Below are 25317 nucleotides of genomic sequence, written 5' to 3'. Positions count from 1 at the left end.
AAGAAATATAAATTTCATCAATAGTAGTAAAACCACATAAATAAAGAATATCATTTAAAGCAGCTAACAAATAGAATAACAACCAATAATTAAAAACTCATATAAATATTTTCTGAACACCATTAACAAATTTCAAAAAAGACACATCAAATATCACCCAATAATTAAAACACATAAGGATTTTTTTTAAATCCCCTGCTTTCCATATCTGAGAATGTTTGATTTCCAGATGCCCTTAGATTGTCATGGATTAGCAGGAAGAGAGGAAGGAGTTTTGTTGTACACAAATTTTCTGCTATCTCACACACATATATACACTCTCTCACTCACACACATACATATTCTTCCTCACTCTCTCTCTTACACATGCTCTCTCACACACTCTCTCACACACACATATGCTTTCTCTAACTTTTATGCGCACATGCTTTCCCTCTCTCTCTCACACATGCACATGCTCTCTTATACAACCGCATGCACACACATAAACACACGCATGCACAAACATGCTTGCTCATTTTCTCACACATGCTCTCTTTCATAGACACGTATGCACAAACATGCTCTCTCTCATTCATCCACACTCTCACATGCTGTCTCTCACACACATACACACAGACTCCCCTTCTCTCTCTCTCTCACACACACACTCATAAGAACATAAGAAATTGCCATGCTGGATCAGACCAAGGGTCCATCAAGCCCAGCATCCTGTTTCCAACAGAGACCAAACCAGGCCACAAGTACCTGGTAATTACCCAAACACCAAGAAGATCCCATGCTACTGATGCAATTAATAGCAGTGGCTATTCCCTAAGGGGCGGATTTTAAGAGCCCTGCTCGCCTAAATCCGCCCAAATCCGGGTGGATTTAGGCGAGCAGGGCCCTGCGCGCCGGTGAGCCTATTTTACATAGGCTCACCGGCGCGCGCAGACCCCGGGACTCGCGTAAGTCCCGGGGTTCTCCGAGGGGGGCGTGTCGGGGGCGTGTCGGGGGACGGGCCGGTCGTCACGGCGTTTAGGGGGCGTGCTGGGAGCGTTTCGGGGGCGGGCCCGGGGGCGTGGCCACGCCCTCCGGACCCGCCCCCAGGTCACGTCCCGGCGCGCTAGCGGCCCGCTGGCGCGCGGGGATTTACGCCTCCCAGAGGGAGGCGTAAATCCCCCAACAAAGGTAAGGGGGGGGCTTAGATAGGGCCGGGTGGGTGGGTTAGGTAGGGGAAGGGAGGGGAAGGTGAGGGAAGGGCAAAAGGAAGTTCCCTCCGAGGCCGCTCCGATTTCGGAGCGGCCTCGGAGGGAACGGGGGTAGGCTGCGCGGCTCGGCGCGCGCCGGCTATACAGAATTCATAGCCTTGCACGCGCCGATCCAGGATTTTAGCGGATACGCGCGGCTCCGCACGTATCTACTAAAATCCAGCTTACTTTTGCTTGCGCCTGATGCGCCAGCAAAAGTACACCTATTCGCGTTTTTTGAAAATCTACCCCTAAGTAAACTTAATAGCAGTTAATGGACTTCTCCTCCAAGAACTTATCCAAACCTTTTTTGAACCCAGCTACACTAACTGCACTAACCACATCCTCTGGCAACAAATTCCAGAGCTTAATTGTGCGTTGAGTGAAAAAGAATTTTCTCCGATTAGTCTTAAATGTGCTACTTGCTAACTTCATGGAATGCCCCCTAGTCCTTCTATTATCTGAAAGTGTAAATAACCGATGCACATCTGCTCGTTCAAGACCTCTCATGATCTTAAAGACCTCTATCATATCCCCCCTCAGCCGTCTCTTCTCCAAGCTGAACAGCCCTAACCTCTTCATAGGGGAGCTGTTCCATCCCCTTTATCATTTTGGTTGCCCTTCTCTGTACCTTCTCCATTGCAACTATATCTTTTTTGAAATGCGGCAACCAGAATTGTACACAGTACTCAAGGTGCGGACTCACCATGGAGAGATACTCTTGAAAGAGTAGCAGCAGTCTTCTTTTTCATTCCTCACAGCCAACAGGACTTCTTCTTCAACCCAGCTTTGGCCTAGAACTCCTTCCTGCAGAGTAGGTTGTACCAATCCTCCTCCTCCGCCTTCTCCTAAAGCCTCGCTGGCAATTCTGGTAGGGCTGTGGCATTGTTCCTCCTCCCCAGGCCCCACCTGTGATTCTGGTAGGGCCGCAGTGTTGCTCCTCCTCCCCAGGCCCCACCAGTGAATTCAGCAGCTGCAGTGTTGCTCCTCCTTAGGGTGACATCACCATAACACTTTAGTACCCTTCAGCTAGCAGCACCTATTGCCAAGGCCGTATTGGCCATAGGCGCATTATGGCTTTGTGGCTAAGTTTGAATATGAACAGTTACATGGTATTTAGCCGATTATGTAAAAAAAAGGTGCATACACAGGGCTCTGCAGTTGAGAACACCTTCTAGAAGCAGCTATAACATTCTATGTCATGGCACTGCCCAGCCAATAGCCTGATTTCTGTGCATCAGAGAAGTAATTATTGATCAGGCTAGTTCTGGCCAAGGAAGCTATCCTGTAATATACACCTGAGCCCAGGTGAATACAGGAATACAGAGGAATATAATAAGGATCCATCAAAAGCAACAACGACACCAAACGGGATTATATTCCTCTAACCTTTCCTGCCAACGCAGCCCATATGGCGAAACACGATCTGTGTCAGGGGACCGAAACCTTCCTTCAACTACTCATGAATAAAGATGGAAATGCTGAATTTAACTTCTTTCTACGCTTCATTTTTTGAGTAATCCAGTATAAGGATCCACAAACATTTTAGCGCTATACCATTTGTTATTGTGGTTTATACCAATTGTGTATACCACTCATCATCTCCACTTCCCATTGGCATTAATAAATACATACATACATACATACATACATTGGCATCACACTACGGGACAGGGTCTGTTGAGGCAAGAACGTTTGAGGCTACAATTGCCATACCAACCAGGGGCAACCACTATTAGTAAGGGGAAAACTTTGGGATCCATTTCTCCATCTAAGTGGCAACCACTTATCTAGTCATGTGCTAATGAAAGCATGAGGTAATTGTTCATATTTAATAGCTAATCGGTTACAATCTTCCCTGTCTCTCAGAGCTTTCCATAATGGCTACAAAGGGTGCTGGTCTAAGGAGAGCAAATTTTAGCTACACTGAAAGTGAGATGCTGGTCAAGCTTATCCAACAGCATGAGGGCAGTTTATTTGGGGAACACACAGCCTTTGCCAAGCTGGAAATCTGGCGTGCCACTTGTCGCAGGATTAAGTGCTGCACACCGGCACAACAGGGAGATGGAAGACCTCAAGGCCTACGGGACGGTTGCTATGGAGGGAGATAAGAAAAAAACCTGCTGCCAGTCCCCTCCCTGCCTCTGAAATGGTGCCACTTACTCCCCCCTAAAGAGGACGTTTTGGGCAGCCTTGATAACGCAACCATCAGTAGTGTGAGCAGTGTGGACAGCTCACAGGTTGGCAGAGCTGAAAGTAAGTGTTTCTTTAATGTGCTTTAATGTGTAAATATATTATGAGGTATACAGTGCAGTAACAAGTCTATGAGATTTGGGGGACTGGGATGCTGAGGGCCAAGACCTGTCATGTCTGTATCCTCCAGTGAGACATTTAGGAGGAATATTGATGTTTCTCACAAACCCATCTTTAGGGCTACTAAGTATTGGGCTCCATTAATTTCATGTAACATAAGCTTTGAAAGTATGCGGACTGCATCATGGTTAGGTTACATATTGCTTGCAAATAAACAGTAATATTGTATGATAGTTCGAGTCTTCTGGATGGAGCTGAGACTTTCTGATGACCGCTTGAAATGTCATTTTATAAAAGGAACATATCTGCATAGTTTTAATATGTGTCATATTGTATGATTATTGGAAAGTAGTGATGAATACAATAGAACAAGTTGTTAAGTTTGTTATTAGGTTGTTTAGACTGGGCAGCTGGTCTCTTGAAGGGATTATTGCAATTTGCTCAAACAGCCTTATTAGTGGCTAGAGCAGGTATTTTGAAGCTTTGGATCGTTGATACCTCTTCCAGCTAAATTTTGGTTCCTTTAAAAGTTAGACCAAATGCAATTGGAACAACTAGATGCTAAATTTATGCAAACACTTTTAAATAGTGATTATCAGCAAGCTTGGGAAAAATTTTATCAAGTTACACCTCCTTCTTATAAAGAGAACTAGTAGATGGAGGATGTTTGCTTTTGGCTTACTTGTATGTGTATGGAGTGCATGGTGTGTGAATGGCTGTCTTGCCTTGGTAGCCCACTGGCAAGTATATGCATAATTCAAAAAAGATGTACCTCAGTCTTTGTTTATAAGTGATTTTATTGTTGATATGCATATAAAGGGCCTGATTTTAAAAAGCATTTACACACTTAAAATTGGGTTTTACATGTGCAAATGCATTTTACACCTGTACGTGGGCTTTTGAAAATTGCTACAATATATGCCATTGAATTGTCCATGGGATATTCACGTGTAAGTGCACTTTACATGTGTAAATGGCTTTTTAAAAATTGCACAATAGTATGGTACACTTACACATGTAACTCCTTTAAAAATGATCTCCAAAGTGTACTGTTGTTACAGCAATAAAATAAATGTGGGAATCAAAAATGCTAGGTTTTCAATGGGTAGATCTTATCACCTGTGGGAAGGGAGAAGATAAGGAGGACACAGAGACATTTCATTTGATTTATATTCGGTCTCTCAGGCACTTCAAAGCAGATCACAATCAGGTACTGTGGGTTTCTTGTTAGGAAGGAGGGATAGCACAGCAACTCAACTGAGAGCCCCAAGTGGAATGACTTTCACTCTACCCCTACCTATCTCCCCCTTCTGTGTAGTAGTGGTATTGTGGAAGAAAGTAGTGCTACTGGTGTGATCCTTTCAGCTCTGGCTAAGTAATCACACAAAGACCTTGCATTAGTCTTGGTGGGAGATTTTCAGTGCCAATGTCAAGGTGAGAAGGGGTAAGAGTGAGAAACATGCAGTGGAGTATGCTCTGATGGCTCACAGCCCCTAGCAGGAGTGACTTGAGCAGAAAACTGCACTCTCACACTGCCACTATTGCCTGCCAGGAAAAGCGCTTTATCCTAGTCTCACATCATCAGTGCAAGACTGTGAGAAGCACACTGGTCACAAGGCAAAAGCATGGTCTCATGGGGCTGATAAATACATCACTAGAATGAAGCACTTGGCCTAGCAAGAGGAAATGGCTGTCTGAGAGTACAGTTTTCTACCCAGAGTCACTCCTGCTTCCCCACAGGGCTCCATCCAATCCATTTGCTCCATGCCCCAGACTTGGAGTTCAGTGCGCTGAGGTTCATATTTATCCATGCCTTCTTCATTGCAGGTGGATCAGTTCACTCCATAGAACCATGATGGCAGAAAAAGACCATATGGCCTATCTAGTCTGCCCATTCACACAAACTATTCAACTATACAATCCCTAGCACTCACTCGGAGATCCTCTGTGTTTATCCCATACTTGTTTGAATTCAGAGAGACGGTAACTTTCAAACCAGCATGTGGGTGCCCATTGGCGCATTTGCACCAGTGCACGCCCAGGAACACAGCCATTTTATAACTTGCATGCATGTTATAAAATAGTCTGACTGCATGCACATGAGCACCCAATTTTAAGTGGACGCAGACGTGTGTGCGTAAATCCCGCTTCTACCATGTAAGTCAGGGAATTTTAAAAGGGGCGAGTGTCCATGCCATTGCCAGTTCACCAGTTCATTCACCATTTCGCCCAGCTAGGTCCTCCAAACCCCCCTGGCTGAATAGCTTACAGTCTCGTCCCCCCCAGGTTACCCCAGATCCTTAAAACTCCTAAGGTATGGCTGGTTTTTTGGGGGGTTTTTTTCAATTTACACCTCATTCCTACACAGCAGGGGATGTGGATGTGCACCCTGGTGCATAAATATTTGCATACACATCTCTTCGCCAGGCCCTGAAATGCCCTTGCCCCACCCCTTTTTGAAAACTTTAGAGATGTGCATGCTGCGGGAGATATGCACGCATCTAGGCAGCTTTTAAACTTCGGTGGCCGCACGTAAGCACAACTTGTGCACTTATCTCCCGATCTTGGCACGTGCTGGGCTTTTAAAATTCACCTCATAATGTCCTTGACTCTACCATCTCAACAGAGAGCCCGTTCCATGCACCCACGAAACTCTCTGTAAAGAAATGTTTCCTTAGGTTACTCCTGAGTCTACTCCCTTTCATCCTCTTCCCATGACCCCTCGTTCAAGAGCCTCCTTTCTTTTCAGAGAGACTCACCTTCTGTGCATGGAATCCTTGGGGGTAATTGAATGACTCTATCATATCTCCCCTCTCTCACATTTCCTACAAGGTACACAGGTTTAGATCTTCAAATCTGTGCCCATATGCTTTGGAATGAAAACCCACTTATTTTAGTAGCCACCCTCTGGACCGTTTCCAGCCCATGGTGGTTTCTCTCCTTTTGATGTTGCAGTCTCCAGAACTGTATACTGTATTCCAAATGAGGTCTCATGAGGGTCTTATACAGGGGCAATATCACCACCTTTTTTCTGCTGACCTTTCCTTTCCGGCCCTAGATATATATAAAACTTCACAAGCACGCACTTCAGATGTTTTGAAGTATCACGGACCCTATTTTTCACAAAAGAAGGGATGAATTCATACAGGTTAAAATGACTGCCAATCGAATCAACAAAAACTCTTATCACAGAACCTTCAATTTTCATTCTTTCCCACAAGCCAGTCAGAAGGGAAGAACATTATAGTCTAAAGCACATTGTGTGTTTTTGAATAGATCTGTTCAGTAATCTCGGATTGATTTGTCTGGATTACAATAAGGAACTTAGCACATTACAGTTACAGTATATATAAAACACAAAACACTGTTATGTGTAAATACCTTACAGAATTAAGCAGTTCTGAATATATCCAAAAGTTTTATGCTTTTTCGGTAGAAAGGGGTGTTTTGTTTGGGTAAGAATGTAATGACAAATCAAGAAAGAGTTCCTCCAAGCATTTTCCTCACATGTCAAAAAACAATACAGCCTCCTTCCAAACCGTAAAGCCTTGCTAAGGCTCTATCTGAAATAAAATGGAAAGTAGGAATAATTCTAAGGCCATTTTTTGAGGAGCATTAAGAAAGTCCGATGTATTCATTAGTACAATGCAGTGATAAAATATCACAGATGATGGGAGCGCAGGTTTGTTACAGCTGTCACTACCAGCATCTGAACAGATTAGTCATTGCATTTAACTTCTTTTGCGACAAAGCATCCTATAATTATATTGTACACACTCTTGCTTACAAAAAGAGGGGGGGGTGTTTCCCCCAGTTAATCTGTTTTTGTAACGAAGTAAAAAAAATCCATCTAAATGTCGTAAGATGATTGGTTTGCCATTGGTTGGTTGGTTGACCCACGTACTTCTGAAATTTTCATTCTTTGAGTATGAATGTTCAAATTATCTTCATAAAATATAACTGTACAAAGCATAACTGCCATAGGTTCCTTGGCACTAAACTGAACTAATAACCAATAATAGTGGATTTCAGAATCTAATGCAGTATAATACAATTTTTGTTTTTTTAAAACATATCATAGAGATCCATGTTTAAGGTTTTTTTTCTACTATTTATTATTTATTACTATTGTATATGTTTTATTACTATTGTAAAGCCCACGTCAAGAATCTGCGCAATCATGCAGGTTACAAACTGAAATTAATTAATTAAAATGCATTGGAAGGCAATCTTCAAAATCATTTATGGGAGTAAATACTGGCATTTACTGGGTAAAATGACCTAACTGAAAAGTCACCTCCTTAGAACAGCACACAAAGCAGATGTTCCATGCCAATGAAACAGATGGCATCCTGCTCTGTATTTAATCTAGGTATTAGAGATGGCTCGGTACCATAGGGATTTTCCATGCCATGAATGACAATGGTACCTGAGCTGTGGAGGTGAACTCCCTCCTCAGATTTGAGGACAGTTTTGCTCTGGCAGAGCCCCATGGCCCTCGTGCCTCTTCGGCACCTTTCTTTGAGCCTCAGCCATTGCCTTCATCTTCTATGCTATGCTCAACCACTAACCTATGACAGATTCAGGATCCAGTGCCGGGGGGGGGGGGGGGGGGAGGAGGAAGAAGCCTTCCCAAAACTTGTGGGGAAAGAAGGAGAATCTGTCCTCCTGTGCCATGATTCTGACAATGCTGTCTCTGAGAAAAGGAGCAGCTCCACTGTGCTATCTCAGGCTATGGCCTTGAGATCTTACCCAACACCTCCACTCTCCAGGCATAGTACAGTTGCACCCTCTAAGATATCCTACTTCAACTGTGGTAAGTGGGGAGATCATGATCCAGGCTCAGGCCGTGGTATCAAAAATCATGGGTATCAGTAACGTACATCCAGCAGCTACAGATGCAGGCCTTAAACTGCTGACCACAGTCTTCTTGACCTTGGGTTTTGCCATTCTGTCTTCGTCTTATTATTATTAGAAGTTTTAGAACTGGAAAGTTCTGTTGAGAGGTTACAGAGACAGTGACAAAAAACAAAAAGATGTAATGAGTCAGAATCAGGCCAAAGAATCAGGCCAAACAAATTTTAAAAAAAGAGACTGGGAACATGTTCATGCGGTAGCTCAGATGAAGAAAGTACGAGGTGCTCACGAGGCAGTGAGCATGTGTTGTAACTCTTTTTTACTGAATAGTAAGAGGTAGATCCATGTCAACATTGTCGGATTGACATCACCTACATGTTGTGGCTGATTTATGCCTGCTTGTTGTCACAGAAATATATATACTTTTAGGAACAAATAAAGTTTTAAAAAAATGTTCGTTTTGAAAATGTAGTTTTTTTTTAAAAGGCCTTATAGAGGTACAATGTGACCAGTGATTCCAAAGGATCTATTTATCCTCACTTGAATTCATCATTGGCCCTAAGTCCATATTTATAATAATTGTTAACTTGCAATACTGTGAAAATGTGATGCATGCAATTAAAATAAATATTCCACCATATAATAGTTACCTGCAGAAATTGCTTTCATTATTTCCCTCAAAGATGCCACATCATAAGCAAGCAACAAAAGTTGTGTGTGCAAACCCTTACATTCTTTCAATAATTTGATGACACGTTGAAGCTGGTAAACATGAAGGAATCTCACTCACCAGTTTCTGTAGAAATGTATATCCACATAGACAGATGAAGATTGTAATAAATGCAGTTGTCAGAGAAGCAGCACTGGTAGTTTACGCTTCCGGCGTCACTGTCACAGCAACACTGAGAGCTGCTGGGATCATAGTATGAGTGTGCAGTGTGCCTAGCAGAAGAAAGAGGTTTGTGAAAAAACTGGGAGGGTGGGAACATTGGGGGCTGGGGTAGAGAATGGGGGGGGAGGAGGGAGGTAGTGCAGGGGGCATTGCAGGGCAATGTTATTTTTCTGTTGGCTAGGTGTATAAGATTAGAACCAGAGGCCTGCCTGCCTGCCACTTTTATTTCCCCCCCTGTGAACTTAACTGGCTATGTTCCTCTGAATATAGCCGGTTAAGTAAAAAATTATCCAAGGACATATTCCCACATAACTTTAGACCTGCTCCTGGGGCCGGTTAGAGATGGCCAAAAATGTATTCGCTAACTACTGATATCAGAATTATTTGGATACGTTTCCCGGCTAACTCATACCCAACTTAGAATGCCCCTGAAACACCCTTAATTACCCATCACACAGTTTATAAATGCAGGCATAGCTTTCTGCGTACATACTTATACATATAAATGCTGACGTACTGTACGCACACTTGAAAATTACCCTTTTAGAGGTCGATATTAAGCTCCACTGCTGGATAAGAAAAGACGTATCTGGCTAAGTGGCGGTGGCTGAATATCTGGCCACATTAAGCTGCCGTCACTTATCCGGATAAGTACTGAGTCAGATAAGAACTTATCCAGCTAAGAGGTGGGCGGAAAATTGCCATTTCAGGAAGGAGTTTTTTATCCAGTTAATTTAGAGGGATAAGTAACCAATTTTCGGACTTATCTGGTTACATTAGATTTGCTCAATAGCTTGTTGTGAGGATGACTGGGCAGGCACCTAGGCTGGAGCTGAAAACCACACTGACTCCAGCCTTTTCAAATGCAATTTCAAGTTTATTACTATAACAGCAACAATATTACAATAGACTGGCTTACCTCAGGACAAGGTACTCACAAGCCTTCAGCAGAGAGGGACAGGAGCTCCTTGCTCCTGGAGACATGGGGACTTCCTGATCCCAGCTGGGATCACATTGTTAACCTCCTAGCAAGATCCAGCCTACAGAGCTCTTTCTGCCTAGCAGGGTCCCGCCCATAGAATCTCTCTCACTCTATGGGATTTAAGGTGGACCAGGCAAAATCCCTGATCCTACAAAATCCCTGGTCCAAGTGTTATTATTCCCCCCTAGATCCTATCCATGGAAGTACCACACACCCTACTCCCCTTCAACTGGCCTTCCACCAACTAGGTTTAGGGTTGGGGTTCTAGGGTCACATTCACCGGCACCCATTAGGGTTACCTCAGACAGCAGTATTATGACCACCCATTGTGCCCTTCATCCTCTGTGTGCCCCCAGTCCTTTAAGTGAGTTCCTTGCTAGCTCCAGGTTCCAGTCTTGCCTCAGCCAGACTCTGTACTGGTTGTGGGAAATCATATAGTGGTTCCTTTGGCACCAGTAGTGGGTGCTTTCCAGCATCTGGTGCCACCTCTCAGTGCCTTTGGGACATTGTTTAGTGCCAGTCACCAGCCTCTCTTTAGTGCCACACATTGGCTCCTCTGCAGCCCCTCTCACTGGGGTCTCCAAGGTATCTCTTTCTGGGCTTTCAGTGGTGCTTCTTTCCAGGTGCTCCATAGTGCCTCTCTCAAGACTTTCTGTGCCTCCTCCCTCTGGGATCTTTGCAATGCCTCTCTTTGAGCTCACCACAACACTTCCATCTGGCTTGTCTGTGGCACTTCCATCTGGCTTCTCCATGATGCCTCTCTCAGTTGTCATAGCACCTCAAGACAGTGCCTCCAACTGGTCTTTCTGCAGTGCCTCCATCCTCTGCACTGCCTCCAATAGGCCAATCAGAGCTGCATCCAACAGTCCATTCTGAATTGCCCATTTCTGGGTAGTGGGTTTTGCCTTCTCCAGGCCAGGCTATGAAGCTCCACCATGAGCTTTCTACTTTCTCCAGTTCAGTCAATGCAGGATCATTTCTCTGGGACCCCACCTACTCTATTGCACTCTTCTCGGTGGGCTCTCACCACTCAGGGTCTCTTTTGGCTTCAGCCATCTTGCTACTTTCAGCTTCTTCTGGAGTGGAGTCTTTCTGAAGGGTCAAGCGTCAGATGTTGCGGATGTGGAACATTGGGCTGAGGCAGGGTTGACGCAACCTGCAGGGAGGAGCCCTGAGGTCCCTACCACCAGCAGGAGCTTTGCCTTTACCAGCCCTCGTTCCCCTCGGGTTCAGCCTTTGGATGCTGGGGCTGGCAGGTCTTAGGAGGAGGCCTCTGTGGATGGTGGAGATTCTTCGATGTAGCAGGATCGGAGTGGACTGGGATCAAGCATAACCTGAGACAAACTGAGATCAGGGGAAAGTAGAGTTCAAGGAGGTCCAATAATCAGGCTGTGATTAGTAGCAGGCAGAGTTCAAGGAGGTCCAAGAGGCAATCTGAGGTCAATACCATGTATCTGTTCAAAGGAAAGGCGAGACAGATAGGTAGGGCAGAAAGGTGATGAACAGAAGTTGCGGGCTGACAAGGAGACGTGGAACACTGAAAAACTGAAGGACTGACCATGAGGCTTCAGGACAGCAAACAATGGCACTGTCCTGGCCCATCCCCACCCCACCAATCCCCGCCCAAAACATGCCCTCTGGCCCATCCCTTCCAAGAGGCCTGGCACTTATGAATGCACCGGCCTTTACACGTATGGCCAGGCCTCTTGGAAGATTCGACCGGAGCGCATAAGGCCCAGCCACATGCGTAAAGGCCGGAATTTACATATGCCAGGCATTTAAAATCTGCCCTTAAGTATATCCCATGCTATTGATGCTAGTAATAGCAGTGGCTATTTTCTAAGTTAACTTGATTAATAGCAGGTAATGGACTTCACCTCCAAGAATTTATCCAAACCTTTTTTAAACCCAGCTACACTAACTGCTACACTAACCACATCCCCTGGCAACAAATTCCAGAGTTTAATTGTGTATTGAGTGAAAAAGAATTTTCTCTGATTAGTTTTCAATGTGCTACATTCTAATTTCATGGAGTGCCCCCTAGTCTTTCTATTATCTGGAAGATTAAATAACCGATCCACATTTACCCGTTCCAGACCTCTCATGATTTTAAACACCTCTATCATATCCCACCTCAGCCATCTCTTCTCCAAGCTGAACACTCCTAACCTCTTTAGACTTTCCTCATAGGGGAAATGTTCCATCCCCTTTATCATTTTGGTCGCCCTTCTCTGTACCTTCTCCGTCGCAACTATATCTTTTTTGAGATGCGGCGACCAGAATTGTACACAGTATTCAAGGTGCGGTCTCACCATGGAGCGATATAGAGGCATTATGATATTTTCCGTTTTATTCACCATTCCCTTGCTAATAATTCCTAACATTCTGTTTGCTTTTTTGACTGCTGCAGCACACTGAGCCAATGATTTCAATGTATTAACCACTATGATGCCTAAATCTCATTCCTGGGTGGTAGCTCCTAACATGGAACCTAACATCAGGTAACTACTGCTTAGGTTATTTTTCCCTATATGCATCACCTTGCACTTATTCACATTAAATTTCATCTGCCATTTGCATGCCCAATTTTCCAGTCTCACATAGTCCTCCTGCAATTTATCACAATCTACTTGTGATTTAACTACTCTGAATAGTTTTGTATAATTTGCAAATTTGATTACCTCACTCGTTGTATTCCTTTCCAGATCATTTATATATATATTGAAAAGCACTGGTCCAAGCACTCCACTGTTTATCCTTTTCCACTGAGAAAATTGACCATTTAATCCTACTCTCTGTTTCCTATCTTTTAACCAGTTTGTAAAATACAAAAGGACTTCGCCACCTATCCCATGACTTTTTACTTTTCTATGAAGCCTCTCGTGAGAAACTTTGTCAAATGCCTTCTGAAAATCCAAATACACTACATCTACTGGTTCACCTTTATCCATATGTTTATTAACCCCCTTCAAAAAGGTCAAGCAGATTTGTGAAGCAAGACTTGCCTTGGGTAAAGTCATGCTGACTTTGTTTCATTAAACCATGTCTTTCTATATGTTCTGTGATTTTGATCTTTAGAACATTTTCCACTATTTTTCCTGGCACTGAAGTCAGGCTAACTGGTTTGTAGTTTCCCGGATCACCCCTGGAGCCCTTTTTAAATATCGGGGTTACATTAGCCACCCTCCAGTCTTCAGGTACAATGGATGATGTTAATGATAGGTTACAAATTTTACTAATAGGTCTGAAATTTCATTTTTGAGATCCTTCAGAACCCTGGGGTTTATACCATCTGGTCCAGATGATTTATTACTCTTCAGTTGGTCATTCAGGCCTACCACATCTTCTAGGTTCACTCCACCTGAATCATTACCCATGAAACCCTTCTCTGAAATGGGTATCTCCCCAACATCCTCTTCAGTAAACACCGAAGCAAAGAAATCGTTTAATCTTTCTGCGATAGCCTTATCTTCTCTAAATGCACCTTTAACCCCTTGATCATCTAACGATCCAACTGACTCCCTCGCAGGATATATTTTTAAAAGATTTTACTGTGAGTTTTTGCCTCTATGGCCAACTTCTTTTCAAATTCTTTCCAAGCCTGTCTTATTAATGTCTTACATTTAACTTGCCAATGCTTATGCTTTATCCTATTTTCATCAGTTAGAGTCTTCAAATTTTTGAGTGAAGATCTTTTGGCTAAAATAGCCTCTTTCACCTCATCTTTTAATCATGCTGTTAATCATTTTGCCTTCCTTCCACCTTTCTTAATGTGTGGAATACATCTGGACTTGCTTCTAGGATGGTATTTTTAAACAATGTCCATGCCTCTTGCACACCTTTTACCTTTATAGCTGCTCCTTTCAGTTTTTTTCTATTTTTCTCATTTTATCAAAGTTTCCCTTTTGAAAGTTTAGCGCTAGAGCTGTGGATTTGCTTACTGTCCACCTTCCAGTCATTAATACAAATTTGATCATATTATGATCACTATTACAAGCAGCTCCACCACCGTTACCTCTCTCATCAAATCCTGTGCTCCAGTGAGAATTAGATCTAAAATTGCTGCCTCTCTCTCATCAGTTCCTGAACCAGTTGCTTTATAAAACTGTAATTTATTCCATCCAGGAACCTTATCTCTCTAGCATGTCCCGATGATACATTTACCCAGACAATATTGGGGTAATTGAAATCTCCCATTATTACTGCACTATCAATTTGGTTAGCTTCCCTAATTTCTCTTAGCATTTCACTGTCCATCTCACCATCTTGGCCAGGTGGATGGTAGTTTACCCCTATGACTATACTCTTCCCCAGCACACAAGGAATTTCTACCCATAAAGATTCGATTGTACATTTAGTCTTATGCAGGGTCTTTATCCTGTTGGACTCTATGTCATCCCGGACATAAAGTGCCACTCCGCTTCCCAGATGCTCCTCTCTGTCATTGTGATATAATTTGTACCATGGTATAGCATTATCCCATTGGTTGTCCTCCTTCCACCATGCTCTGAGATGCCAATTAAGTCTATGTCATCATTCACTGCTATACATTCTAATTCTCCCATCTTTCTTCTTGGACTTCTGGCATTAGCATAGAAACATTTCAAAGTATGTTTTTTGTTTGTATTTTCATTCTGCTTTTTAATTGATAGAGATAAATTGGAATCTTTGAGCTCAGGTGAGTTTTTAATTACAGGCACTTGGACTACTTTTCTTATTATTGGAACCTTACTGTTGGGATGCCCTAATTCTAATGCATCATTAGTATCCCTTGAAGATACCTCCCTCAGAACCATGCGCTGCTGAGCAACTGTCGGCTTTCCCCTTTGCTCTAGTTTAAAGTTGCGCTATCTTCTTTTTAAAGGTTAGCGCCAGCAGCCTGGATCCACCCTGGATACGGTGGAGCCCAGCTCTTCAGAAAAGACTCCCCCTTCCCCAAAAGGTTCCCCAGGTCCTAACAAAACTGAATCCCTCTTCCTTGCACCATCGTCTGATCCACGCATTGATACTCCGGAGCTCTGCCTGCCTCTGGTGACCTGCACATGGAACAGGGAGCATTTCAGAGAATGCTACCCTGGAGGTTCTGGATTTAAGTTTTCTACCTAAGAGCCTAAATTTGGCTACCAGAGCCTCCCTCCCACATTTTCCTATGTCATTGGTGCCCACATGTACAATGACATCGGGTTCCTCCCCAGCACTGTCTAAAATCCTATCTAGGTGATGCGTGAGGTCCGCTACCTTCGCACCAGGTAGGCATGTTGCCAGGTGATCCTCATGCCCACAAGCCACCCAGTTGTCTATATTCCTAATAATCGAATCACCAACTATGACGGCCAACCTAACCCTTCCCTCCGGCGCAGTAACCCTGGGAGACACATCCTCAGTGTGAGAGGACAATGCACCATCTGGAGAGCAGGTCCTTGCTACTGGATCCTTTCCTGCTGCACCAGGTTGATGCTCTGTGATCATGAGACCTTCTTCCTCCAAGGCAGCACCAGGGCTGCCAGCCTGAAATACAAACACACTAACTTCTGTTTATTATGTTACGGCTATGGCTGCTGTGCAACCGCCTCAACACCAGGGGTCCTTCAAGAGCAGGCTCTCCTGGCTGGCCCAATCCATCTGCTCTATGTCCTGGATATTCCTTTACAGCCCTGTCTATCCTAGACTCCAGTGCTTCGGCATCGAGCTCGTTTGCACTCCCTGCTCTAGCCTCCTTGCTACCTTGCCTTCGGGCTTCTGCCTTGCCGTGTGTGTGGCCTTCGGGCCTTCTGCCTTCCTGTGTGTGTGTGGCCTTCGGGCCCTCTGCCTTGCTGTATGTGTGTAGCCTTCGGGCCCTCTGCCTTGCTGTGTGTGTGGCCTTCGGGCCTTCTGCCTTGCTGTGTGTGTGTGGCCTTCGGGCCCTCTGCCTTGCCGTGTGTGTGGCCTTCGGGCCTTCTGCCTTCCTGTGTGTGTGTGGCCTTCGGGCCTTCTGCCTTGCCGTGTGTGTGGCCTTCGGGCCTTCTGCCTTCCTGTGTGTGTGTGGCCTTCGGGCCTTCTGCCTTGCTGTGTGTGTGTGGCCTTCGGGCCCTCTGCCTTGCCGTGTGTGTGGCCTTCGGGCCTTCTGCCTTGCTGTGTGTGTGTGGCCTTCGGGCCTTCTGCCTTGCTGTGTGTGTGTGGCCTTCGGGCCCTCTGCCTTGCCGTGCGTGTGTGGCCTTCGGGCCCTCTGCCTTGCTGTGTGTGTGTGGCCTTTGGGCCCTCTGCTTTGCAATAAGGTTCTTGTGTGGCTGCCTGGTTGTTGACTCCTGTGTTTGCCTACCTTGACCCTGCCTGGACTGTGACCTTGGTTTGCCTGCCGCCTGCCTTGACCCTGCCTGGACTTTGACTTTGTTTGCCAGCCAGTACTCTGCTCCACATATCACAGCCATCATCCAGTTCCATACTCTCCTGCCTGCATCACTTTCCAGCAACCCCTGTCTCTCTCCACCTGGAGTCACTCCTGAAGGTGGTGTTCACAACACCGGACCACTGCCTAAACGTAACATATTAGCTGCCTTACTATTTAAAAAAATAACTTACTATTTAAAAAAAATAAACACACTAACTTCTGTTTATTATCTGCCTTGCTGACTATTTAAAGCATAAACACACAAATACACTAAATAATATATCCCAATAATTTACTTCTCCCCAATACTTTTAAAAAACATCCTAAGCAGAACTTACTGATTCCTTTCAGCCACCAGCAAGGTGATGCTCTCCTCTCAGTGCTCCCACTGGATTATCTCTGTCAGACAAACCATAACCTGTGCCCAGTGTGCTTCCTGGACCATCAGGTTACTCATGGCACTCTCTTGTCCCATTGTATGCTTCTCTGTGGGCTCTTGCCAGCCATGATCTGGTCTGCTTTCATCTGCCTTGGTACTTCCAGCTTCCTTTGAAGCAGCGTCCCTTTTCAGAGTAGAACAGACAGCTACCTTGGGTGTCTGTGGCACTCTCTCTGCTTCCAGCTGTACTGAGTCCAGCCCTGGTTTTACTTTAGCTAGACTGGCAGTTATACATGCCCTATCTGCTTCCAGTTTTTCCCTAATGTTTGTCCAGACACTCTGTTATTCCAGGACAATGTCCTGCAGCTGCTTCTGCTCTTCTAGGAGCCTCCACATCAATGCGTGCATGTTTAGTCCCATCATGCTTCCAGTCAGCTGAATTTTGGTGCTTAGTGCAAAGCCTGCTTACTGCTGGGGGTATATCCGGTGCATCTACTAGCAGTTTCACTTTCTACCTGGGCCACACCCTGTTCCAGCCATACGGGCCGATACAGTACAGTGCGCTCTGTCGGAGCACACTGTTAGCCGGCATCTGGACGTGCGTTTTGGATGCGCTAGCTTTACCCCTTATTCAGTAAGGGGTAATAGCGCGTCAAAAACATGCGTCCAACCCCCCCCAAACCTAATAGCACCCGCAACATGCAAACGCATGTTGATGGCCCTATGAGGTATTCCCGCGCGATTCAGTAAACAAAATGTGCAGCCAAGCCGCACATTTTGCTTTTAGAAACTAGCGCCTACCCAAAGGTAGGCGCTAGTTTCTGCCGGCACCGGGAAAGTGCACAGAAAAGCAGTAAAAACTGCTTTTCTGTGCACCCTCCAACTTAATATCATGGCGATATAAAGTCGGAGGTCCCGAATGTTTAAAAAAGTAAAAAATTTAAAAAAAATTTTTAAATGTCGCAGCTGTCGCAGCTGTCGGGTCGAAAACTGGATGCTCAATTTTGCCAGCATCCGGTTTCCGAGCCCGTGGCTGTCAGGGGGCTCGAGAACCGATGCCGGCAAAATTGAGCGTCGGCTGTCAAACCCGCTGACAGCCGCTGCTTCCATCAAAAAAGAGGCGCTAGGGACTCGCTAGTGTCCCTAGCGCCTCTTTTTACCGCTGGGCCTAATTTAAATAAATTAAGATACTGAATCGCGTACACAGGAGAGTGGCCTGGGCGCGCGCCGGATACGTTTTTACTGTATCCATCTGTTAGTGCACAACTGTTTTTCTCTCTTTAGTTTTTTTTTTTTCTCTTCAAAGGAAAAACAGAAAAAAACCTGCCTCTCCAGCACTAACTTCATTATTACAGTCCTATCTCCAAACAGAGCTTGCCTCCTTTGTCTGCTGAAAAACCTAAGCCTGCTTCACTCCAGGCCCCATACACAACTCTCTGCTTTAAAGGCAGTTTCGCTCTTTTTTTTCTTCTATGCTTTTCTTTGAGCCAGCAAGCTTTACTTCAGTGCTCTGGTGCACATTATAGCACCGCTATGCCTCAAAGCTTCTTCTTTGGTTGGCACCACAACAAACAAACTTTCTTTCTCAGTTTTCCCTGGAAACTCTGTAGGGGAGGGGTTTTCTGTGTCAAGCTTAGAAAAAAATCCGCAAACTGACACCATATGTGAGCTTGACTGAGCAAATCACCTAGGCTGGAGCAGAAAACCGTACTGGGTCACTTTCTTAACATCTCAGCAGGGTCCCACCCACAAAGCTCTCTCTCTCTCTCTATGGGATTTAAGGTGGACCAGGCTAAATGCCTGGTCCCACATAGGTTTAAAGGGAAAAATAGGATCACTTCATCACACAGGTCTAAAGTTAGCCGGATAAGACTTAGCCATGCTGATGAATATCCCATGTGATTTAGATGGCTAAATCATATTCATCTAATTCACTTAGCCAGATATTTCTGAATATTGACCTCTTAATGTCCAGGATATATTTATCCCTGACCATTATTATTATTGCACCATCTTCGTCTGCAGGTTTTACCACAAAGTCTTCAATAAAACAGAGAGCTTCTATCACTTGTCTTTCTTCCAATGAAAGATTATTTTAAAAAATGTGAGCAATTGTTTTCCAAATTTTTAATATTCTTCACTACCAATTCTTTAAGGTCTGTAGTGTGGGATCTAAAGTTCCTAGTGGCACCCATGTTGATTTATTGTACACAATGGAGCTGTGCACCCAGGGTTCACCCAAGGTGAACCCTGGGTGCACAAGGCCCAGGGCAAATCATCCAAAGCAGGAATCCCAGAAATTTAAAAAGGATGATCAGGGGAACTGTACTAACACTGGCTCCTCCCCCCCCCCCCCCCAGATCCTAGCCACCACTCTCCCCCTCCCCTCAAAGACCCTCAGCAAGTACTCCTCCTTCCCCCTGAAAAAAAACAACAAACACTTGCCACTCTCCCTCTTGCCTCTCCAAGAAGCATGCTCCTCTTCTTAAGCTGGATACCATGTGGCTGATGATGCAGTCCCCCTCCCTTAGACTGCACAGCTGATGATACTACCAGATCTTCCTCTGTGCTGCACTACTCATGATGTCACCACTGGGCCATTTTTCCATTCCACACGGCTGATGGAATTGCCAGGGTTCTGTTCCTCCATGCACTACTTTCTGCAACAAGGTGAAAGCCCCACAAGGTCCCAGGCCAGTCACCTTGATGATTTGCACCCTCCTCCCCACCAAGGACGGCCCTGCATCCAGCCATGTGTTTACCCTGCTTTTCAAAGAAAAAGAGCAATTTACAATGATTATCATCATATAACACTAGAGAGGTAGGTTGACCATTTAAACAGTAAAGATTAATGGAGGTGATTAAGGGAAAGTCACTTTCTAAAAATAGGTCTTTAATTGGAGTGGAAGATGAGATGGAATGGGGAATCTTACATCTCAGAAGGGAGTTTAACCCAGCAGTAAAAGCTAACAGAGAAAAGGTCTGAAACCATGAAGGGGTTTGTTTTCTACTAGGTACAGTGAGGAGAGTGAGAAATTGAGAACAAAGAAGCCAATGATGGGGAACAGATAAAGTTAGAGCATAGAAGTATGTAGGGGCAGACACTTTAAAGCAAAGACGGGTATCAAAAGGAAAAAAAAAGGAAAGGCTTTATGAATGTTGTAAAGAAGATAATCCAGAGTCCTCCAGATGTTTGTGATACAGGATACCAGGAAAGGGAGGTGTTGAGTAAACTCTGAGACCTCTAACTGACTCAGCAAGGTGAAGAAGGGTGGGATCAATGGAGAGGAAGCAGGAGAGGGATCTGGAACTTGATCAGTTTATTTTTGGAAGGTAGTGAGAACGTATCTGCAAGTCGGTAAAAGTGATTAGCTAGGGGAGGGGAGAGGAATAATGTATATCAGCTTTCTCTCTTCCATTAATACCCTCTCTCTTCTGCCTCTTCCACCCACCACCACCACCACTTTTCCCCCTCCAGGGATGACCCCAGGATTCCTCACCTTTCTGCTTTCCTGCCTTCCAGTCAAAGCTCCCTGGCTTGTGCACCCTCTTCCTACCCTTTACTGTTTGAGTCCCAAGTCCTGAAGTCACAACTGCAGATTGAGGTAGTTAGCGTAGCCAGGATTGAAAAGGTTTGGACAAGTTCCTGGAGGAAAAAGCCATAAACTGCTATTAACCAGGTAGACTTGGGGAAAGCCACTGATTATCCCTGGGCATTAGCCACGTGGAATCTCTCTCTGCTATTTGGGATCCTGCCACATACTTGTGATCTGGATTGGCCACTGTTGGGCTTGATGGATGCTTGGAGTAACCCAACATGGCAGTTCTTATCTTTCTACCTTAGATATGATGAAAGAATGAGAAACTCCAAGGTTGATGGTGTCAAATGTAGTGGATAGTTCCAAGAGGATGGTAGAAGTTGTTTAGCCCTAAGGAAATATTAAGCAGATAAGGCAGGACAGTTTCTGTGGGGTGAGAAAGTTTGAAGCCGGCAGACAGAAACAGATCCATAGAGGAGGTAGAGTATAGTGAATTTTGTGCTTGGTAATATACAGCATATTCCGTACTTTGGAAAGAAATGGAGCAAAAAGATAGACTACTAACTGATTAGAGTGTGTAGATAAATGGATGGTAATTTTAGACTAGGACAGACCACAGTGGACTTGATGGAATCAGGAAAGGTGCCTGTGAAGAGACAAATTAATCCTGTGCTCACATTACAGGCAGTATAAAATGCAAGATGTAAATGAATGAATGAATCAATGAATGAATCAATGAAATAATAAATAAGTAAAACTAATTCTAATCCTACAAGCTATTAAAACTCAAGTTATGGCCGTAAATATACTTTTTTTTTCATTTTTCTTCTGATAGACATCACATTGGCCTTTTAAAAGCATCAATTTTTCTCCCTTGGCACTACAAAAAGCATTTAAGTTCTACAAATGAAAACAAATAAAATCTTAATCCTTTCCACTTGTGTAATAGAACAAATGGACAGTGATCTATCTACAAAATCAAACTGCACCCCTCTTCCTGTGTAATGTCAGTAAATCATCTTCCTGTCCAGGCTTTGCTCCCAGGTTTTGGCTCAAGTAGATGACTGTAATCAAAGAAAACTGGAAGTGATTTTCCTGCAAAAGTTAACAGCAGTTTTCTGGAATAGCAGTTCTCATGGAGCTATTGGCCAGTCCTATTTTCAGGATAGACCCAATGAATTGCATGAGATACATTTACATGGAAGCAGTGCATGGAAATATATCCATAATTATATCCATAATAATATATCCATAATTATTATGGATATCCTGAAAACAGACTGGCTAGTAGGTCCCTGAGGACTGGGTTGAAAACAGGGGCAGATCTTCCATTAGACAGACCTAGATTATCACCTAGAGTGCAGCAATTTTGGGGGTGGCACTAAATGCTCCACTATTCATGAGCACACAGGAGTCTGCTCAATGACTCTACTGGCCAATGCCCTAAATCTCAGGCAGCAGAAAGTAATCCTTTCCTGCTCCAGCCTCTCCCCTTACAATCAGTATGCAGGGAACAGGTCAGGAGGAGGGGGTTGTGAGGCTAGAGTGGACAGAGCAGACCATAGCAAAGAAGAGCTACTCTATTCTAGAGGGGGTAATTTCCAATAGGAGTTAAACTTGTACATGTAACATACTATTGTAGCAATTTTCAAAAGCCATTTACTCACATACGTGAGTAAATCCTATGGGCTATTCAATGGCATACATTGTAGCAATTTTCAAAAGCCATTTACTCACATAAAGTGCACTCACGTGAGTAAATCCTATGGCCAATTCAATGGCATATATTGTAGCAATTTTCAAAAGCCTACTTACGCAAATAAAGTTAATTTACTCGAGTAAATCTCAGTTTTACATGAGTAAATGCTTTTTAAAATCAGGCCCTAATTCAGCACCCTCCTCCTGTTGTTTCCTCTTTCTTCTTGTCCTGCAGGGAACAGGAGGGGAAAGGGTGAGCTGTAAGTGGACAATTGTTCAGTTTTTGTCTGTATACTTCCATTTATAATTTGTGGTCACTTATTCTGTACTTGGAGAGAGTTTTCCTATGTGAGGTATTTTGCTGATGTGTAGTTCGGTGTAGTCCTGCTTGACCTATTTTCCCAATAGGAAGTATGTTGCTAATAATAACATTTGGATATTTATCTTGCTTTTCTCTTTTTGTTCCCATTTAATTTTTTATTGCCCTAAAATCACTAACATGAATGAAAGTATAAAGAAATGAATGCTTGCTGTTTGTTTAAATGTAATCTTTTATTTTATCTTACATATAGAAACATAGAAGTGACGGCAGAAGAAGACCAAACGGTCCATCCAGTCTGCCCAGCAAGCTTTCACACCTATTTGTTTTCATACTTATCTGTTACTCTGACCGCTGAGGTCAGGGCCCTTATTGGTAACTTTTTGGTTCCAATTCCCTTCCACCCCCACCATTGATGCAGACATCAGTGCTGGAGCTGCATCTAAGTGAAGTATCTAGCTAATTGGTTTGGGGTAGTAACCGCTGTAATAAGCAAGCTACTCCCACGCTTGTTTACCCTGCCTGTGCAATTCAGTCCTTGTTGGTTGTCTGAATATAAATCCTCTTTACTTCATTCCCCCCTGCCGTTGAAGCAGTGAGCTGCGCTATATATGTATTCCAAGTGAAGTATCAGGCTTAATTAATTCGGGGTAGTAACCACCGTAACAAGCAAGCTATACCCATGCTTATTTGTTTACCCAGACTATGTAATTCATTCCTTGTTGGTTGTTGTCTGAATATAAATCATCTTTTCTTCATTCTCCCTGCCATTGAAGCAGAGAGCTATGCTGGATATGCATTGAAAGTGAAGTATCAGGCTTATTTGGTTTGAGGTAGTAACTGCCGTAAAAAGCAAGCTACTCCCCTGCTTTTTTGTGGATGCAAATCTTTTTTTCCACATTTCCTCTTGCCATTGAAGCATAGAGAAATGTTGGAGTCTCATTAACTGTGTGTATGTTTATTGAATAAGGATATTAATCTCCATGTAGTAGCCGTCATTCCCGCAAGCAAGCCACCCCGTGCCTCTTCTCTTCATTCACATCCTCTAGACTTTATGGATCCACAGTGTTTATCCCACACCCCTTTGAAATCCTTCACAGCTATGGTCTTCACCACTTCCTCCGGAAGGGCGTTCCAGGCATCCACCACCTTCTCCGTGAAGAAATACTTCCTGACATTGGTTCTGAGTCTTCCTCCCTGGAGTTTTAAATCATGACCCCTGGTTCTGCTGATTTTTTTGCAATGGAAAAGGTTTGTCGTTGTCTTTGGATCATTAAAACCTTTCAAGTATCTGAAAGTTTTAATCATATCACCCCTTTTCCTCCTTTCCTCCAGGGTGTACATATTTAGATTCTTCAATCTCTCCTCATAAGTCATTCAATGAAGACCCTCCACCTTTTTGGTCGCCCTTCTCTGGACCGCCTGCATCCTGTCTCTGTCCCTTCAGAGATACGGTCTCCAGAACTGAACACAGTACTCCAGGTGAGGCCTCACCAAAGACCTGTATAAGGGGATTATCACTTCCCTTTTCTTACTCGATATTCCTCTCTCTATGCAGCCCAGCATTCTTCTGGTTTTAGCTATCGTCTTGTCACATTGTTTCGCCGACTTCAGATCATTAGAGACTATCATCCCAAGGTCTCTCGCCTGCTCCGTACATATCAACCCTTCTCCCCCCATCGAATACAGTTCTTTCGGATTTCCACACCCCATATGCATGACTCTGCACTTCTTGGCATTGAATCTCAGCTGCCATATCTTTGACCACTATTCCAGCTTCCTTAAATCCTGTCTCATTCTCTCTACTCCTTCCGGCGTGTCCACTCTGTTGCAGATCTTAGTGTCATCTGCAAAAAGGCAAACCTTACCTTCTATCCCGTCCGCAATGTCGCTCACAAAGATATTGAACAGGACTGGTCCCAAAACCGATCCTTGCAGCACTCCGCTTAACACCGCTCTCTCTTCAGAGTAATTTCCATTTACCATCACACATTGTCTTCTGTCCGTCAACCAGTTTGCAATCCAGGCCACCACCTCGGCCCTCACTCCTAAGCTTCTCATTTTATTCACCAGTCTCCTGTGCGGGACCGTATCAAAAGCCTTGCTTAAATCCAAGTAGATGACATTGAGTGCTCTTCCTTGATCCAATTCCTTGGTTACCCAGTCAAAAAAGTCAATCAGATTTGTCTGACAGGATCTTCCCCTGGTGAATCCATGCTGCCTCTGGTCCAGCAATTCTCCTGACTGTAGATAGTTCACTATTCTTTCTTTCAACAGTGACTCCATTACTTTTCCCACCACCGAAGTGAGGCTAACTGGTCTGTAGTTACCAGCCTCCTCTCTGTTCCCACTCTTGTGAAGCGGGACCACCACCGCTCTTCTCCAGTCCCTCGGCACCACTCCTGTTTCCAGGGATCTATTGAACAGGTCACACAGCAGACCTGACAGCACATCTCTGAGCTCCTTCAGTATCCTGGGATGAACCTCATCAGGCCCCATGGCTTTTTCCACTTTGTTTCCCCAGCTCTTCCCATACATTCTCTACTGTAAATGGAGTTACATTTACTCCACTTCTCTCCAGTTTCTTGTTGTGTAGAGATGGTCCTTCTCCAGGGTCCTCTTTAGTGAACACCGAACTGAAGTATTTGTTTAATATTTCTGCCATTTCTTCATCTCTCTCCACACATTGATCCTTTTCATCTTTCAGTTTCACTATACCACTTTGGACTTTTCTCCTTTCTC

Source organism: Rhinatrema bivittatum, chromosome 2, assembly GCF_901001135.1.
Source record: "Rhinatrema bivittatum chromosome 2, aRhiBiv1.1, whole genome shotgun sequence".
NCBI classification, from domain to species: Eukaryota; Metazoa; Chordata; class Amphibia; order Gymnophiona; family Rhinatrematidae; genus Rhinatrema; species Rhinatrema bivittatum.
Note: the sequence above shows the minus strand (reverse complement) of the source record.